General features: G+C 50.7%; 1 protein-coding gene across 6 annotated transcripts in view; it reads left to right on the forward strand.

Annotated features, from left to right (window-relative positions):
• The window catches only part of dennd4a (DENN/MADD domain containing 4A), a 65,583-nt gene that overhangs the window by 1,529 nt on the left and 44,670 nt on the right, over nucleotides 1-19,384 (forward strand). The gene's annotated exons all lie outside the window — the stretch shown is intronic.

Genomic DNA, 19,384 nt, shown 5'->3' on the forward strand with positions numbered 1-19,384 from the left:
GTGGTTCCATCGGCAGATGTGGAATCACACGGTTATAGAATTTAATTATTCAATATATATGTGAGAGAATATGTAAGCGATATATAAGAGAACACTGGTTCTCACCACAATGATTAAAAACTCCCAACACTTGTCTGACAGATCAGAAACGCTCTTCAGGAGGCTGATGTGGATGTTTCAGATGAGTCTGTGGAAGAGTTAGCTGAAAAAACAGGATAGCCGGGTCACAGTTCAGTACACCAAGAAGTACCTAAGAGTCTGCAGAGCTCTGGAAAAGGGTCTTGTGGACAGATTCACTTGTATCAGAATGATAGCAAGGATCTGCCCAAGCTCCAAAGCACCCCCCGCCCCTCTCCCCCCAATCTGTGAAATGTGGTGGTGGGAGTGAAGTTCACCCAAATGCCTCCAAACCCATTGGACGGCACTTCACCTTGGAGCAGGACCATGAATTTGGTTGGATCTGACTCGATAAGATGGTTCTCTAAACTTCTAAATTCACCCTGCTGTTGCCAACAGTCATATCATCATTAGACAAGTGAGCCAGTTCCAGTGGCAGACATGCAATTCTGAAACTGTAACAGATGAGGTGGTACACAGATGAGGTGGTACACTTGTCTGATCTGTCCATTAGACTGTCTTCCAGAACTACAGTTTTCACCCGAGCAGTCTGTAGTCATGTTCTCTTGTTTGTTCAGTAGATCTGCAGTATGTGAATGCCTGCCGAGAACATGAATCACAACCAGATTATTCAAAATAAACACAAATTGAGTTTATTTTCATTCATTCCCATTCATGTATAACATCTTTCAGATGCATTTGATAGCTCAATGGATAAGTTCTGTATGAATATTAAGCATTGCAATGTTGGAAGTACATTTGTTAAATGCATTGCATATTTTCTAAGCAGTGATGCTGGAGGCTGGGATAAGATTAAGCAAGAAGTCTGGTGCCTCTTTTATAAAATGTCCGTACACGCGGATTTGATCCTGAATTCAGTAGATTTGATCTTACACGAAAATTGACATGCAAATTGATTCGCCTCGAAACAGACGTGGAAACGTTCTTTGGAGTTTGCAAACTCCAGAGTATGCATACAGACTTTTTCTTGCCTATGACTTGCCAGACAAGTGAATATTTTGTCAGTGCACTTACATATGAGAATGTATGGGCTACCTAACCATGTATGCGTCAGATTTATTTTTGTGATATGCGCTGTAAGGCTCAATGTTGTGCACCATTGACTAGGCTATTGCAGCACTTGCTGTTGACAAGTGTGTAATCCTTAGTGAAAAACAGAATAGCCTGAAAACTACAACAGTAATAAAAATTCATGCCTTTATGGATTTAAAACTTCCAGAAACAAAAGATATAAATATGGTTATATATAAATTTTATGTCGTAACAATGGTTTCGCAGGGAGTAGATGGCAGAAACCCGACCATATTAGGATATTTGAGGGCGTTAACTGGGTAACGTCCTCAAATTATAACTCATAATAATAATTTAGAGTTTTAGAGAGCTGGCTGAAGTTTAATGGAGCAGCTTCATTGTATCAGTTAGTATTGACAGGCCAGTCAGATAGCCAGGGTACCCACAACACGTGCTTGTGAGGCAGTGATTCCAGCTGATGGCCATACAGCTGTGGGAGAGCCCTTTCCTGCATCCCCCCTCATGCACTGAAATACGCATCAGCACACGCGTTGCCGGCCTGTGGAGAAAGGCGTGCTTCTGTAAGACATGCTGGCGTGCTGGGGCAGGGGCTGGCCTCGTCACGGGCACTCTGGGATTGCATCAGTGAGAGGCGTGTTGTTTTGCAGTCTGCGATGCTTTGCTGCGGTTTCTGCAGCCTCCACGGCGGAGGGCGTTTTGGAGAGGCTCGAAGCATTTCTCGCCGGATCCACTCGAGCTCTCTGATGCCACTCTCCGCTGTGATCTGGCAGCCCCTGGTTGCATAGCCTGCCGAAAGCCTCGGTAAATCGTGCCATCTTAAGCGGCCAGTCAGCCCTGCACCGTGTCCCGGGGCCTTCTAGGGAAAGTGCGGTGAGCGTGAGCGACAGGGTGAGAACAGATAAAAGTGTCGGTCGCCCTCCTGCCCGTTCCTAATGTAAACACCCATACCACAGCAAACAGGACCACACTCAGAGATCAGAGGCCGGGAGGGTCCAGTGTGGCTAATGTAAGACAGGTGGCCTCGGTGACACTGCTGTTGCCCTAGCCCTTCCCCACTGGGTTTAGTGCCTTTCACTGAGCTAGCGATGAAGCTAGCCCCATCCCCAGTCTGTTTACATTGTGGACTGCATGTATGGAGCCTGTGGAGGTCCTTCAGAGGCGCGCCCTCGTGCAGATTCCACAGCTGTGAGCAGGATGGTAGAGAGTGGAGGAGTACTGGCCCTGTAAATGGGGAAGCACATCAGGAAAAATGCTTTGAAGGCAGCAGTCCGTTAAAATGAACTCTGAGCACATAAATGTTTTAGCAAACAGGAAATTTAAAAAAAACATCTGTCACGGTGATGAGACATTTCAGTTATTAAATAGGGCCGAAATCTCTGATGGAATGTTTTACATTGCGTCAGTTCTTTATAAAATTTTGAAGGTCTTACAGCTTTCAGAAGATGGCGTTTTTAATTCTGTTGTTATTGATACATCCTGTAAAACCTGCTCATTGCTCCAGACACATTTATATCAAGATAATGTTGCAGGATGTTACAAATGGATGAGTAAGCATGAATGCCCAGAGATGGAGAAAGCCTAAAGAGCTTTCTGTCCACTGCATTTCAAAATAAGGGCGGAGTGTAGATAAAGGCATTAGAGAATTGGAACCTTGCTAATCAAACCAGACTTTGTGAAATATTTAAGACTTCGTTATACTTCTCTGCTGGAACTAATCCGGTTTACATTCTCACAGGCAGTAAGAAGGCTGCAAACATCAATTAAACTCATAATGGGTGTATCTGCAGCAGGATTGTCTCTGAGCCCTGCTCAATGAGATGTGTGTATTGTGTTGTGTTAGACTGCCAATGTTAGCATGGCTCATTAGATATGGGTGGTGAAAAGAGTTTGGGCCAGAGGTGGTTTGCTGATGATTTAATACACCACTAGCATCAGTGAGTTGTTATATTGACATTGACAGCAATAATAAAAAGGTAAATATGCAATGGAGCTCCATGCTATGGTCCTCTAATTGGCCTACAGAATCCATTTTGGCTTTGTGTCTTTATAACACCAGTTTTCTGTAACATCACTGAGCGCCTTTGGTCACCATTGTTAATTAGCCAGTTTGATAAAACAGAGCCCCAAAGTTGTCTTCCTCATCCACTCCAGCCAGAGTGCAGCATTTCAGTGAGCCCACGGCTCTGGAGATTCAGTCATAGAGGGCGTCGTGGATGCCCCCCCAGACACAGAAAGATTGCCTGAGATTTTCAGCCCTATGCTCAACTGGCCCTGAGTAATTGCAGAGCTTCAGGCTCCAGAAATTACCTTGTTCCTTGGCCTCCTTGTTCTCTCTCTCTCTCCCCGCCCCCCCTCCCTGTCAGTCTCTTTATTTACCGGTTTATTTAAAGGTTCTCCTCACTCCTCATTGTTCTCAGAGGTATGTGCTGATCAGCACCTGCGTTTAATCATCCAGTAAAGGGGCCAGGTTGCCAGTGGGATGTGGGGATTGGCTGTCAGTTTTCTTTCCTAAGAGAGACTGTAATTCTGAGCTTTCTCTGGCGCAGAAAGTGCAGATCCCTGCGTGGGAGGAAAGCTCGGGTCTTTAATGAGACCTAATTGCTTCCTTTGCGATTATCAAACTTTTTGATTTAATTAACATACCAGGATCGAGGAGGCGGGCCAAGTTGATCATAGACCTCAACCATGATTAGATTTTAGTGTATATGTGTTTGAAACGCATTTCACGATATTGCTATAGTGTGTAGAAAATAGGACGTTTATTAGGTCTGAGCGATCAGTTGCACTCCGGTTAGTCGCGTAGTCAAAGAACTAAAAATGAAGAAGAGGAAATGGAACGGTGTTAAAAAGTGAAATAATAAATGGAAACAGCTGCCACAACGCAGTAAGCTCCCCGCTGAAGAGGGAATTGTGGGATCCAGAGGGGAGCAGGCGGCTGGGGAGACTCGTCTTTCATGCCCCCGGGGGCTGAGCCTCCTGGTGAGGCTCTCCCTGGGTAGCGTGGGCCGTCTTCCAGCGTTGCCACAGCTGGTGATTCATGCTTTTCGGTTACAGCCCTGGGGCCTGGATCAGCGTAGCTCAGCCTCAGAGCAGCGCTCACTTCCTCTGCAAGGGTTTGTGGGCGTGGAGGAGGAAGGCGCGTGGGGGGGGGTCTGGCGGGGGCGGGCAGCGTTGCGTGCCGCGTGCCGCAGCGGCCCCCGTCTCTCCCCCCGGTCTTGGTTTGCCTCAGAGCCGAGCGTTCGGCGGTCTGCGGCCTGGCAGTCGAGCAGCGGGTTAGCGCAGTCTGGGCGCCGGGGAAGGGCGTGGCCGCCGAAAGGGAGCAGCGCTGCGTGAGGAATGTGCGGAGTCAGGAGCGCTTCGGGACTGCGTTTCCCCTTCAGTGGCGCCGCTCGTGGTGGGCTTCGAAAGTCCCGCTCTCCCATTGGAGGAACACCTGGTTCTTTGGAGCCTGCTGGGTGAGGTGGTGCCTGCTGTGCTGACGCAGGCACCAGATGTTGAGGAGATTATCTGCTGTGATGCGCTGGTCTCAGTCTGCTGCACAGTCACCAGCACCCCCACTGTGCCTGCGCACAACTGCAGCTGTGACTCACTGCAACTTACCTCTGCCTGTCCGGGGCCAGAGTCTCTGAGAGACATGGATGAAACTTTTTCAGCGACTGAGATTATGGCTTCGTCGGAGGCAGAAAAGCTTTGCTTTCATTTTTTTATGCCCGTTTTGAGAGCTGCTGATTTATGAGTCCATTATTATGAAGTCTAATGTGACTTCTGCAGCAGTTAACTGTCATTTTGCGATGTTGAGGTACAGAGCTGGAGTGTTCCAGATCGCGGTTAGCGGCCCTTTGGGCTTTGCTGTTGCGTGCCCGGCGGGCTGATAGAGCCTGCGCGCGGCGCTGGAAGGGCAGGTGCTGGTGCCAGCGCACCGTTAGTCACCGCCGCGCTTTGGGAGCCGGTGCTGCAGCAGGCGCTAGCAGGCGGGGCGCCGCGGGGAGCAGCGAGCGGGGCGCGATGTTCCCAGCGTTCTCACCGTCTGCGGGATGCTGCTCGGGCCAAGGACGCCGCAGAAAGAGAAACAAATTATCCCCAGGGCGGAGCGCATGGCGCGTCAAACGCGGTCAGGCGGAATGGGGAATGAGCGCTCCGCTCCCTCTCTGACATATTTGTCCCTGAGACTCAGAGCTTTCATTGTGTCTGTTCTCTCTAAAGCCCCGGCGGTGAAGAACTCCAGCTAACTAGTCCTGGGGAGAGCAGTGCCTCACAAGGGAAAAAACCTCTGAACATTTTTCAGACACTGCTGACACACAAAGAATGTTGATGAAGCCTTCATTTATACTCCCAAACTTTGTTTACAACTTTTCTCTGCCCCATTTTTTCATTGCAACCATATTACACTATCCAGAGAATTCCTTACATGCTGTTCATATTGCTACAGCTATTGCTATTGAAGCAATGCAGGTTACGCATTTTGATTAAGGGTACAACAGCGGTCTCCCTCCTGTGCATTGAACCTACACCCCCAGAAATACAAGCCCCAGGTACCATGCTGGAAGACTGAACCAATTTCACAGGGAGACCGCTGGCACATAAATGACCAGAGGGGTCACTAGTGAGTAATGCCCAGCCCTGAAACCCTCCCTCATTGGGTGATGTTGTTGCCTATTAAATATCACCCAGCAGGATTCCTAGGCACAGTCAGCACCAACTAGACATGAACTTTTCAACTTTTGCTCCAGCTAGGCCTATGTGGCAAGTAGAGGAGCTTGCCTTCTATTTTTCGGGTGAAGCAGAATTGAATGTTCAAATAAAAATCTTTGTTTGGAAAACAACGTTGACAAAATGACTTTTTCAAAGGCAGAGATGGTTGTGAACATTATAAAGAGTAGTTGCAGAAGTCACTCACTTTGTTTACCCCATTGTGTACCCACAATGCACTTCATTCGAGCTGGTTCCTGCTGCTCAGAGAGTCTGTGGAGTGCTGAAGATCAGCGGGGCCTTTGAAGGAGAGGCCCTTCTCATACACATTCCGGGGTGCTTGTTTCCCCTGCTCCACGTCCCTGTCATAGCGGGTGAAAAAGTGCAGTGGGAAATGGCAGGGCTATTCGTCATTAGGAGGTAATAACTGCTTTCACAGCTCTCTCCGCAGGGTATCCCAGCTATTTAAGGATGAACTGGATTTTCCTGTACATATGTACTGTGCCTTCTGGCAAAGTGCCTAATGACACTGCAGAGTTGTGGTATATTAAAATGTCAAATTTTATTGTAATCGCGCGCACAAAACGTGTATTGTTCATTTGGCTTTAGCTCATAACGTACATGTCTGAAATAGTGACTGGCAGCCGGTTGGCCTCGGGTGGTTTAATTGTAGTTTTCATCTTCATAGGCTTTAGTGCTTATTTTCTGTTTGCTAAACAGTGGCATTTGGCTGTTTTTACTCACTGTATCTTTTGGTGTATTCAGAACCACTCTCACATTCCTTCATACGGCAGTGAAATAGCTTCATTCAAAGCTATTGTTTAAAACACTTTGAATCTGGAAGAGCAATTAATGAACAATTTTTCCAAATGTTCTTTTTTTCCTCCTCTATATTTTAGATGTTTTAGCCTTAGGTGTTGCTTGGTTGCCAGAGCTATGGCACATAGTGGTACTTGGCCCAGTCCGTTTCCCCTCCGCCTGCCATGATCCCAGTTTGGGGATTCCAGTCTGCTGTCAGGCCATACTATTTACTGAGTCAAAACTCATTACAGCAGTGAATTTTTTTTTTTTAAACTGAGAACCACAAGCGGGCAGTCCTGTTCGAACACGTTCTCAGCCCGGGAGACCACATGCGTTGATTGCTTTGCGGTTTCTTCTACGGGTGTCTGTCAATCATTCAGTTCGCTGTAGTCATACAGTCAAATCACTCCACACTCTTCCTTATTTCTAATGGGCAGAACCCACTGACCTGCGCTTCCTGTATGTCCTGTCTGCTGTGACACAGGCAGTCGTAGTGCAGAGTGGGCTGCATCCCACCTTTGGGCAATTCCATGGTGGTGAGAGCAAGGGTGCCCTGTACTTCCCCCGTGCTGTCACCTTTTGATGGTGTTTTATGGTATTCTTTTCAGTCAAATAAAGTTTCAGGTACTTTTTGCTAATTCATAGTCATCTTGGGCCATTTAAAGGTTGTTGTGGAGCCGGTACATTGAAAAACCGGCCTGCCCTAAATGTAAAGGAGGGCGCCGTGTTGGGATGTGTGTTTAAGGGGAAGATCACGGGTGTTGTGCGGCTCCTAAAGCAGGGTAATCCTATCCAGGAGGGAAGGCTCAACCTTCCCTTTATCCAGCGCTGTGTGGGGTGTGTGTGGGGGGAAGGGGTGAGGGAGGGCAGGCGACTGTCTGTCCAGCGCAGACCTGGCACTGGGACAGTGCTGCTGGCGAGTTGGACGCTAGACGCCAGGTCAACGCTGAAGACGCCGCCCACACAAAGCTAAAGCTGCCTTTGCGCGGGCAGGAGTACGGCGCTGGCCTGATGAGCCATCCTGGGCCTGCATCTTGGGTATGCAGCCCTGTTTTTCCAGGGTACTGACTCCGCATTCTCTCTGCAGGGTTACCTGCAGCTCCCTGCATTCTCTCTGCAGGGTTACCTGCAGCTCCCTGCATTCTCTCTGCAGGGTTACCTGCAGCTCCCTGCATTCTCTCTGCAGGGTTACCTGCAGCTTCTGCGGGAATGTTTGATTTCAGACACGTTTGTTAGCTTAGCTTAGGGCCTCCTCAATGACCTGTGACTCCATGTGCAACATTCTGTTACCCACATTTGGCCCAAAACAGCATTTTCACACCCAGCGCTCCCCCCGCGCCCCGGTCGCATGCCGGTGAGCGGGTTTCACACATTTTTTACCACACAGGAAGCACATGCTTCTCGATGGCACACAGGACTGGGGCCTACAGAGACCAGCCCAGAGCACAGTCATCCCTCAGCCCAGAGCACAGTCATCCCTCAGCCCAGAGCACAGTCATCCCTCAGCCCAGAGCACAGTCATCACTCAGCCCAGAGCACAGTCATCCCTCAGCCCAGAGCACAGTCATCCCTCAGCCCAGAGCACAGTCATCACTCAGCCCAGAGCACAGTCATCACTCAGCCCAGAGCACAGTCAGCACTCAGCCCAGAGCACAGTCAGCACTCAGCCCAGAGCACAGTCATCACTCAGCCCAGAGCACAGTCACGCACCAGCACCAGAGCACAGTCATCACTCAGCCCAGAGCACAGTCAGCACTCAGCCCAGAGCACAGTCAGCACTCAGCCCAGAGCACAGTCATCACTCAGCCCAGAGCACAGTCAGCGCTCAGCCCAGAGCACAGTCATCGCTCAGCCCAGAGCACAGTCATCACTCAGCCCAGAGCACAGTCAGGGCTCAGCCCAGAGCACAGTCAGAACTCAGCCCAGAGCACAGTCAGCGCTCAGCCCAGAGCACAGTCAGCACTCAGCCCAGAGCACAGTCATCGCTCAGCCCAGAGCACAGTCATCACTCAGCCCAGAGCACAGTCAGCGCTCAGCCCAGAGCACAGTCAGCGCTCAGCCCTGAGCACAGTCATCACTCAGCCCAGAGCACAGTCGGCGCTCAGCTCGTGTTGACGGGCGCTCACGTGTCAGCCGTACGGATAGCGCGTCTCTGGAATGAGAAAATATACTTTCCCTCTCCACCACATGTTCCTCTCCCCCTGGAGCACTCTGCTGCGTGACACACACGGGGAGGGGGAGCCGCTGACCGCCTGCCCTTCTCCAGATAACCAGGAGCAGATGCCGGACCAGATGGGATTCTTACCCTGATTTGTTTTTTCTCTCCCCCGCTTAGCTCGGCGCGGCTCGAACCCGTCTCAGCACGGCCCTGTACGTGTCACTGGGGTCATCGTGGCCCAGGGTCCCCAGGGAAGTGTTCTGTAGGGGGCTGTAGGGGGCAGCCAGCGCTCGGACCCCTGGGCCAGATGCGGAACCGGCCCCTGTTGATTTTAACACCCCCTGTGCGCAGAGGCGGGGCCGCAGGGGCCTCTGCTTCCTGTTTCAAATTCCTGTCCTCCTCCCCTCTGCTCTCTCCTGTGAGCACCATCTGTGCGGGATGCGTTACCGCGGCGATTCCATGTGCTGGGGTGCTGTAACAGAAGAGGACGTGGGCAGGGTTTGTTACCACGGCGATGCCATGTGCCAGGGTGCTGTAACAGAAGAGGACGTGGGCAGGGTTTGTTACCACGGCGATGCCATGTGCCAGGGTGCTGTAACAGAAGAGGACGTGGGCAGGGTTTGTTACCACGGCGATGCCATGTGCCAGGGTGCTGTAACAGAAGAGGACGTGGGCGGGATGCGCTACAGCGGCGGGGTGCGTTACAGCTGCGGGGCGCTGTAACAGAAGAGGACGTGGGCGGGTTTCGAGAGCGTGGCAGGCTGTTAACAAGTTTTAGTTCTTCACTTCTTGCTGTTTTATTTTCGGAGTGAATTTGCACAACAAAATCTGTGCCCGGTCGGGAGACGCGAGAAGGTGAGGAGAATGGGAGATTAATGGCAAGAGCAGCGCGGAGGCGGACAGTGAATAGCAATGCCTCTGTTTGTACATACTGAGCTGCCAGTGTCAGGCTCATATAAATGTGTTCTGCTGTGCGGTGGCCATGCCACAGAAAGACCAGTGCGCAGACAGGCTGGTGCTCTGCTGTAGCTTTGCGGTACACTCGTCTGCACACCGCAGCGCTGCAGCCGCTCGCTTCTCTCTGTGTAAACGGCTGTGGGATGGGCCTCCCACGGGTCACGGCGCAGGCGGCGGCGGCGCAGTCTGGTGAGAAATACCTCGGCCTTGCCGGGTTTATGACGCTGACCGCACTCTCCCGTGCGGCTGTCGTTGCCGTGTGTCAGAAATCAGCGGTGTGCTTTATCTCCGCTTTATCACCGTTCCGCGCTTGATGGAAACACTTCTGACTGGTCCCTTAGAGGAGAGGGGCGGGAGAGGGGCCGGGAGAGGGGCCGTGAGGAGGGGCCGTGAGGAGGGGCCGGGAGGAGAGGGCCGGGAGAGGGGCTGGGAGGGGCCGTGGGAGGCGGGAGAGGCAGCCGTGGGCACACAGACTCGGGCTTCTGTTCACATGGCAGGTCACGCTCCTGTTCTTCGTTTTCCCAGTTTCACCCACACGCGCGCTCGCACACGCTCCCTTCACGGTTACAACAGCCCGGTCCTGCTGTTCTTCTGGTTCCTATGGAACGTTTGCGCGGTCGCGGGGAACGCGGGCCGCTGATTGGGTCCAGCGTGGGGCCCCTCTGTTCACCTGCGAGCCGCGCCTCTCCTTTCCCTGTAGCTAACATTATTAACCAGCTTATGCAGAGCAGGGCTGGCCTCACTCTGCACCCTGAGGAACCATTTTATGATCAGAGCCCTGCACATCAAACAGCCCCTTCAGACATGGTTCCTTTTCTTTACACAGTTATGCACCGCAGGCTGCTATTGGATGACCTTTTAAAAGTCCGCTTAAAAGGAACGCTTACTTCAATGCGCAGGCATTGATATTTACGGTCTATAACATGAATGCGGTTGTGAACCCATTGTCCTGACGTAAAGTAGCTTTCTTCTCAGAGTGCTGCAGTCATAGTTTGTGTCGTTTGCATTGAAGGATTTGAAGATGGAGGCCAGCTAGTTTACACACACAGGCCGATGGCTTTGATATGTCTTCTGTTGGGGGAGGGGCTTTCTTGAGCCCCTGGACTGGCACACTATGGGGAGTTTAGAGAAGGCTCTCTCTCTCTCTCTCTCTCTCTCTGTGTTAAACAGAGCTTCTAATCCTCCCTCTAATGAGCTAAGTAAATAACGGAGGCGTGCGGGCTGTTCTGAGACCTCTAAGTGCTACGTTTTCTCAGCGCACCTAAAGCTTTGAATAATTCAGCACGGCATGCATGTGCATCCCAGCTAGTGTGAAGCCTTAAAGAGACATCGCTGGCCTTACAGGGAGAGGGGGAGAGCTTTCTTTTTAAGGTAGATACACAAAGACTCTTCTTTGTCTTCCTTTGGCTGAGCAGACACCTCCATCTGCAGCTCTGAATAATAACCAGTTCCTCTCCAGACTCAAACGCTCACACCAGTCAACCCTCTTTGGTTAAATGTTATTTAAAGCCTCTGAGTGTGTGTGTTTGTGTGTGTGTGTGTGTGTGTGTTGATGGTTTCGTGTGAGGTGAATCTGTGTTGATAGGAAATCTCCATGTGTTGAGTCTGTTAATTCAGTTTCTTAATGTTTGATTTGTGTTCAAAAACTGGGCAAGTCTCAAACAAGTTTGCGCTTTCAAATCTAAATAAGCCATTTCGGCTCTGTTGTCGATGTTAAACGGCATTGCCTAATGGTCTTATAGTTACATGCTTTCCTGTCTGCGGTGAGTTTGAGCTTCCTGTCGCGCTTTGGTCTTCGTAGGACCTTGAAGAGGAACACCTTCTTCCCCCTTAAGGGCGAAGGGACTTTGAGCGTCAAACTTGTGGAAGCACTCCCAGGCGAGGTGGGGTGGGGGGTGGGGGGTGTAATGACACATACGCATCCCGTTACTTCCCCATCAGTCTGCACTGAGGAAGCAGAGGCGGCCCCCTCTCCAGTGCTGGTAAATGATGCGTGAGGGTGAGGGGGGGTGGGGGGCACTGGCACACCCAACTGCGCAGCCCACCCATTCGCTGATGGAAACCCCCCCTGAGAATTCAGTAAATACGCTCCGGACCCCAAACAGTCCCCCCGCCTGCTCCCCCACATTAATGGTTCCTCAGTCTGTGACCTCAATATCTCGCACAATTAACTGCCGCTGAACTTCAGCCAACTTTCCCTCTCTCTTTATCTCCGCTCCATCCACCAGCATTTAGGCTTTTCCAAAGACAAGCGGATTTATGTGACAGCTCTGTCTCTTGAGCTGGATGGCCAAAAACTGTGGCAAAATGCGCAGCGCATACCGGTGAGACTGATCCGATAGGCTGTTTCTTCAGAGGGGAAAGAGGGAGGGGGGTTTCTCAGAACTGCACATTTAATGAGAATAAAAGATGAAACTTTAAATGAATCTGTCACCGAGCACTCGCGGCCCTCTTTGGCAACGACTTCCCCATATGATTTCCGTTATGTGCGATCTGGGCGCATTTTGTGATGAAATGGGATGTTTTCTGAGGTAAGTATAGAGGAAAGGGAAGCGTGACCGGGCCGTCCAGCCTGTTACTCAGTCTCTGTGACGTTCCCGTGTGGATTGATGCATTTCCGAAGAACTCGTGACGTGAGAAATCATTGCTGCACAAGCGGGGAAATGGGAACTCAAGACAAGTCATTCAGGAGACTGTTCAGCCACGGACTGCCTGCAGCGTAGAGGACAGCCAGCAGCTAGTGGTCTCTGCTTCTACTGTAAGTCCCGCTGAGCTAGCTTACTAACCACGGTCCAGCGCAGGACCCTGCAGTCCCTCAGCCATATTCCACAATTATTTCACATTTTAATTAAGTTTGGTTTTAGTCATTGGTAGATTTTAAAATGATATTTAATGTGTGTATTTTTAATATATATATTTTTAAATGGTTAAATATATATACCTGATAATGTGTGTGATTAAGAAATGCTTCTATGTACTTGTGTGCAATGTAGCCGCTGCGTAGCAGCCTGTTGGAGGCTGGAGGTGCTGAACTGTAGGTGTTTGTTTTGTTGAAGCAGGGGTCCTCAGCTGCAGGTCGGTGAGATTCTGTGGCTCTGAGATTCAGAGTGCCTGGGGCTTGAGAGCCAGTCAGCGCGCTGATAATGCACTAATTGATTTCCTGTTCCGCAGGCTGAGCTCAAATTGAAATGACTTCTTTAATCCACTTTATAGTCATCGCTTGTATTTAAAAGGCCCAGTCAGTGCTGCCCTGTCATGTCGTATATGCCGAAGATGAGACTTCATGCCGAAGTCGTGACTCGCTGAGGCCAGAGAGGAGACCGGGGGGATATCACAGAGGGGCGTGGCCTCTGCTCCTCTGGCCTCATTCCCATTCTGTCTCTGCAGCCTGGCCTCCTGGTCCCCACCTGTGTTTGATTAGCCAAGCAGTCCCTGACATTATCCACATCTCGCACTTTATTTTCCCTCTTACGCACCATAAGAGAACTGAGTTTTGAGTTTGACCTTCCTTGATACAAGAAAACCAAATGAATGGTTAGCACTTGGGTTGTAAGAAGGGGGCTTTGGGTTTAAGTCCCGATCAGCAGGACTGTGTGTTTGTGGAGTTTGCATGTTCTCCCTGTGTTCATGTTTTTGGGCAAAAGAGATGTCAATCACAGTGTGACTCCTCTGGTTAAATAAGGTATAAACACAATAAAAATGTTCTGTGCGTGTATGAATTGGGTTCACTTTTTTCCTGGAGTGTTGCTTTTGAGGGAACCCCTTGTCTGCGGTCAAGTTTCCGCCCGGACAGTGGAAGGCCGGACACCGTCCGCGTCCTGGTGGGAGCGTCAGGCCCAACAGCTCGGGCTGGGCGGCTGCGTGTTTTTCAGTGAAAATGTTTTTTGGTTTGTGGGCGCGTGCGCGCGAGGTGAACCTCGTCCTTGTTGACATGGCATTGCGCGCGCAGTCGCGTGCGGAGAGCGGTAAACACAGCGGCCGTTCACCCTCCCGCTGGCTGCCCCGGTCCTGCACCAGCAGTTCTGCGTATCTGTCCCTGTTGTGCAGTTCGCTCAGTGTTTGCAGTCTCCACTCGGTAGATGCGCTTTTGATAGGGTTTTTTTTTTTTGGCTTTGTCCTCATGAGTTGTTGTGCATCTCAGTTCTGTGTGAATCTGCGCAGTAGCTGCTGTTGTTCAGGTTGTATAGTCCTGCTATTTTTTGTGGAAATTACACACTGTAATTTTCTGCATAAAAATCGTTCAGACATCAAACACTTCCCAGTTATGATGATTTTATTTACTGGAGCTTTCCGACGTGAAAGCTGTGTTTGTCTGCGACTCGCCGACTGCACGGATCAGGTTCTTACTTCAGTTCCGGAAATGTCCGCGACTTCGGGAGCATGGCGGATTTGTCCGTAAGCCTGCCAGCTCACCCGGGGAAGAGTCACCGGGAATTTCATCTTTTCATTTCACCTCTCTGGCATGTGTGAGGGTGCTCAGGGTTCTGTAGCGTTGTCATGGTGAGGTTTTGACGTTTCGGCGCTGACGGTGTTGTGGATTATGCCCAGTATATAAAACCCTTTATATAATCCCGGTTACGTCTGGGCTGTGTGGGCTGTGCTCTTAACTGGCTTCTGCAGCCTGGATTTCTGTGAGAGACGAGCCAGAGCAGGATGGAGGAGAGACGGGAGGGAGCAGGAGATTTAAACAAGGCGTGATGGCCGAGGTTTGAGGAAGGGGAGGCGGAGGGAGGTTGTAGCGAGTTGGCGGTTTGAGGAAGGAGCGATGGATTTTGGAGGCTGGGGAGGTGGAGTTTAAGGCGGAGGAGCGGAGGGAAGGTGGAGGTTTGAGGGAGATTAGGGAGGTTATAGGAGAGGAGATTTTCCGCAGAATCCCTGTAGCGGTGCTCAGGATAATGACCCTTGATGTCTGGTGGCGCTCAAAGAGATTCCAGCGAACCTTTGATCACACCGCATGTTCCCTGACCAGGAAATGCCTTGAATCTTCAGCCCTGCGTCTCTGTGTGAACCCTCTCTTTGGCCTGTAGTTGAGAGATAGTTGCAGCAGAGGAGTACTCTGATTGGAGGAATGTCAGGTAGCTAACAGGTTTGATCACTGCATCACTGGCTTTGGCTAAGCTAATGAGTCCCATGACCGTGTTCCATAGTGTTTGTTCAGAAAACCAGCTAAACTGGGTACAGAGAGGAAGGGAGGCCGTGGTGTTGAAGGCTTTGGGTCATTGGGACCGGCTTTTCCCACTGCGGTCATGGCTGAACACGCCTTTTACACTAATGGGAGATTTTTAACAGGCTACAAAAACATACACCGGCATTCCACTGCTCTGGGCTGTCTTCTCTCGCTGTCGCTGTGTGACTGGTCTCCCAGTTTGAGCCGAGCCGTGCAGCTGGCTGGCTCTACTGGGCCCGGGTGGGAGTCCTGCTGGTGCTGCTGCAGCCTGGCTGGACCGCATTTCAGCCCGGCTCGGTGCGATGGGAAGCGGGGATCTGTGTGGCCTTCACAGCGAGCTCCACCCCAGGCCTCCAGCGAGCTCCACCCCAGGCCTCCAGCGTGGCGGAGGAAATGGAGACAGCCCTTTAAGCAGCAGCCTGGCGTCCCTCTCGCGGGAGGTGGGGGGCGGGTGCGGTCGGGGGTCACTGCCCCAGAGCATCTGTCTCCTATTAGCCTCAGTACATGAACCCTCCAGACTGGGGCTAAAGGGGCGAGAGACAGAGAGAGGGAGAGGGGGAGAGAGAGAGAGAGAGAGAGAGCAGTGAAGGAGAGAAAGAGTGAGTGAGTTTGAAGTGTGGAAAAGAGAGGGATGCAAGTGAGGGCAGTGAACTATGAAAGAGTGATGGAAGGAAGACGGCAAGGAGACGGGTAAACTACCCGAAAGGAAGGAGGGAGCAAGAGAACCGTGAGAGATGGAGGGAAATGGGCAGTTGAAATATGAGAGAAGGGGCAGAGAAGTTGAGTACAGTATAAAGAGAGCGAGGGTGGGGTGCAGTGGAGGGATGAGTGCCTGCCCCTGTCTCAGTGGGACGTCCCAGCCCTGACCCCTGACCCATGACCCCTGACCCAGGGCGCAGCTGCACGCCCCTCACACCCCGTTTGGCTGCTCTCCGCCCTCCCCAGGGCGGCTGCTGCGTGTGCTGCTGACGGCCTGGCCAGTCTGGCTTCACGCTGACCGCAGCCGCGTTTCTGCAGAATTAGCCGGCAGAAAGCGGGGCAATGTGTTTCTAATGTGCGCTGACCCCGGCGGCAGCAGAGAGGCTTATGGGAGCTGTGGGAACGGCTGTGGGAACGGCTCTGCTTTCAGGACGCGCCTGGCGGTGAGCGCGGCGGTAATCCCCACCCGCCAGACCCCGAGCTGAGCTTCTCCAGGCCCCGGGGCCTCCTTCAGACACGCACACAGAGCTCTGCTGTGTGTGTGCGTGTGTGCGCGTGCATGTGTGTGCGTGCATGTGTGTGCGTGCGTGCATGTGTGTGTGCGCGTGCATGTGTGTGCGTGCGTGTGTGCATGTGTGTGTGTGCGTGCATGTGTGTGCGTGCTGTGCATGTGTGGTGCAGTGGTGTGCGTGTGTGTGTGTGCGCGTGCATGTGTGTGCGTGCGTGCATGTGTGTGTGCGCGTGCATGTGTGTGCGTGTGTGCGCGTGCATGTGTGTGCGTGTGTACGCGTGCATGTGTGTGTGCGCGTGCGTGTGTTTGCGCATGTGTGTGCGCGTGCGTGTGTGTGCGCATGTGGGTGCGTGTGTGTGTGTGTGCGTGCGTGCGTGCATGTGCACATGTGGGTGTGGGTGTGTATGTGTGTGTGTGTTTGCGTATGAGAGAGTGCGTTTGAGCTTTTGTATGAAAATGTGTTTATTTAAACCACAGGAATGTGTGTGTGTGTGGGGGGGGGGGGGGTTAGCATGGTGAGACAGCAGGACAGAAATGAGACACTTTGTTGCCCCCCCCCACCCTGAAAGTAATGTCACAGAGCGGTCAGAAGGCGAGGAGGGAGGGGCACGCCGCAGTATCTGCGCTGATTGGTCAGAGGTGACTTCACTCTGAAATGAGAATGTGCTCTGTCCGTGGATCCCCACAGTGCAGACCCGCAAACGCGGCGCCCGCTTCCCCTTCCCTTCAGCCGCTGGATGCCCAAAGTCAACACGCATTAGCAGCGGCGTCTGTATCCCCCTCCTTTCCTTGTCTTTTGGTCTCAGAGTCTCAGGCTGACAGCTCAAACTTTTGTCTTCTTGCCTTTTTTAAAAATGAGTGTGAGATGCTGAGAGCCTTATAATCTTCAGCGCTTATGTCAAGGGGGTGTAATTGCTGTGGAATGTTAATGTTAAAGTGGAAGGAAAGTAAATCTCTCAAAACTTCTCTGTTCTTCAAGCACAGTGTGTCCCATAATTCACAGTGTACTGCCATTAACCCACCATCTTCCCTAATTTACAGAGTACTGCCATTGGCACACCATCTTCCCTAATTTACAGAGTACTGCCATTGGCACACCATCTTCCCTACTTTACAGAGTACTGCCATTAGCACGCCATCTTCCCTACTTTACAGAGTACTGCCATTAGCACACCATCTTCCCTAATTTACAGAGTACTGCCATTAACACACCATCTTCCCTACTTTACAGTGTACTGCCATTAGCCCACCATCTTCCCTACTTTACAGAGTACTGCCATTAGCACACCATCTTCCCTACTTTACAGAGTACTGCCATTAGCACACCATCTTCCCTACTTTACAGAGTACTGCCATTAGCACACCATCTTCCCTACTTTACAGAGTACTGCCATTAGCACACCATCTTCCCTAATTTACAGAGTACTGCCATTAGCACACCATCTTCCCTACTTTACAGAGTACTGCCATTAGCACACCATCTTCCCTAATTTACAGAGTACTGCCATTAGCACACCATCTTCCCTACTTTACAGAGTACTGCCATTAACACACCATCTTCCCTACTTTACAGTGTACTGCCATTAGCACACCATCTTCCCTAATTTACAGAGTACTGCCATTGGCACACCATCTTCCCTAATTTACAGAGTACTGCCATTAGCACACCATCTTCCCTAATTTACAGAGTACTGCCATTAGCACACCATCTTCCCTAATTTACAGAGTACTGCCATTGGCACACCATCTTCCCTAATTTACAGAGTACTGCCATTAGCACACCATCTTCCCTAATTTACAGAGTACTGCCATTAGCACGCCATCTTCCCTAATTTACAGAGTACTGCCATTGGCACACCATCTTCCCTAATTTACAGAGTACTGCCATTAGCACACCATCTTCCCTAATTTACAGAGTACTGCCATTAGCACACCATCTTCCCTAATTTACAGAGTACTGCCATTAGCACACCATCTTCCCTAATTTACAGAGTACTGCCATTAGCACACCATTTCCTATTTACAGAGTACTGCCATTAGCACACCATCTTCCCTAATTTACAGAGTACTGCCATTAGCACACCATCTTCCCTAATTTACAGAGTACTGCCATTAGCACACCATCTTCCCTATTTACAGAGTACTGCCATTAGCACACCATCTTCCCTACTTTACAGAGTACTGCCATTAGCACACCATCTTCCCTAATTTACAGAGTACTGCCATTAGCACACCATCTTCCCTAATTTACAGAGTACTGCCATTAGCACACCATCTTCCCTAATTTACAGAGTACTGCCATTAGCACACCATCTTCCCTACTTTACAGAGTACTGCCATTAGCACACCATCTTCCCTACTTTACAGAGTACTGCCATTAGCACACCATCTTCCCTAATTTACAGTGTACTGCCATTAGCACGCCATCTTCCCTAATTTACAGTGTACTGCCATTAGCACGCCATCTTCCCTACTTTACAGAGTACTGCCATTAGCACGCCATCTTCCCTACTTTACAGAGTACTGCCATTAGCACACCATCTTCCCTAATTTACAGAGTACTGCCATTAGCACACCATCTTCCCTAATTTACAGAGTACTGCCATTAGCACGCCATCTTCCCTACTTTACAGAGTACTGCCATTAGCACGCCATCTTCCCTACTTTACAGAGTACTGCCATTAGCACCCATCTTCCCTATTACAGAGTACTGCCATTAGCACACCATCTTCCCTAATTTACAGAGTACTGCCATTAGCACACCATCTTCCCTACTTTACAGAGTACTGCCATTAGCACGCCATCTTCCCTACTTTACAGAGTACTGCCATTAGCACACCATCTTCCCTACTTTACAGAGTACTGCCATTAGCACACCATCTTCCCTAATTTACAGAGTACTGCCATTAGCACGCCATCTTCCCTACTTTACAGAGTACTGCCATTAGCACACCATCTTCCCTACTTTACAGAGTACTGCCATTAGCACGCCATCTTCCCTAATTTACAGAGTACTGCCATTAGCACACCATCTTCCCTAATTTACAGAGTACTGCCATTAGCACACCATCTTCCCTACTTTACAGAGTACTGCCATTAGCACACCATCTTCCCTACTTTACAGAGTACTGCCATTAGCACACCATCTTCCCTAATTTACAGAGTACTGCCATTAGCACACCATCTTCCCTAATTTACAGAGTACTGCCATTAGCACACCATCTTCCCTAAT

This window comes from Anguilla rostrata, chromosome 16 (assembly GCF_018555375.3).
Source record: "Anguilla rostrata isolate EN2019 chromosome 16, ASM1855537v3, whole genome shotgun sequence".
In the NCBI taxonomy this organism is placed as follows: Eukaryota; Metazoa; Chordata; class Actinopteri; order Anguilliformes; family Anguillidae; genus Anguilla; species Anguilla rostrata.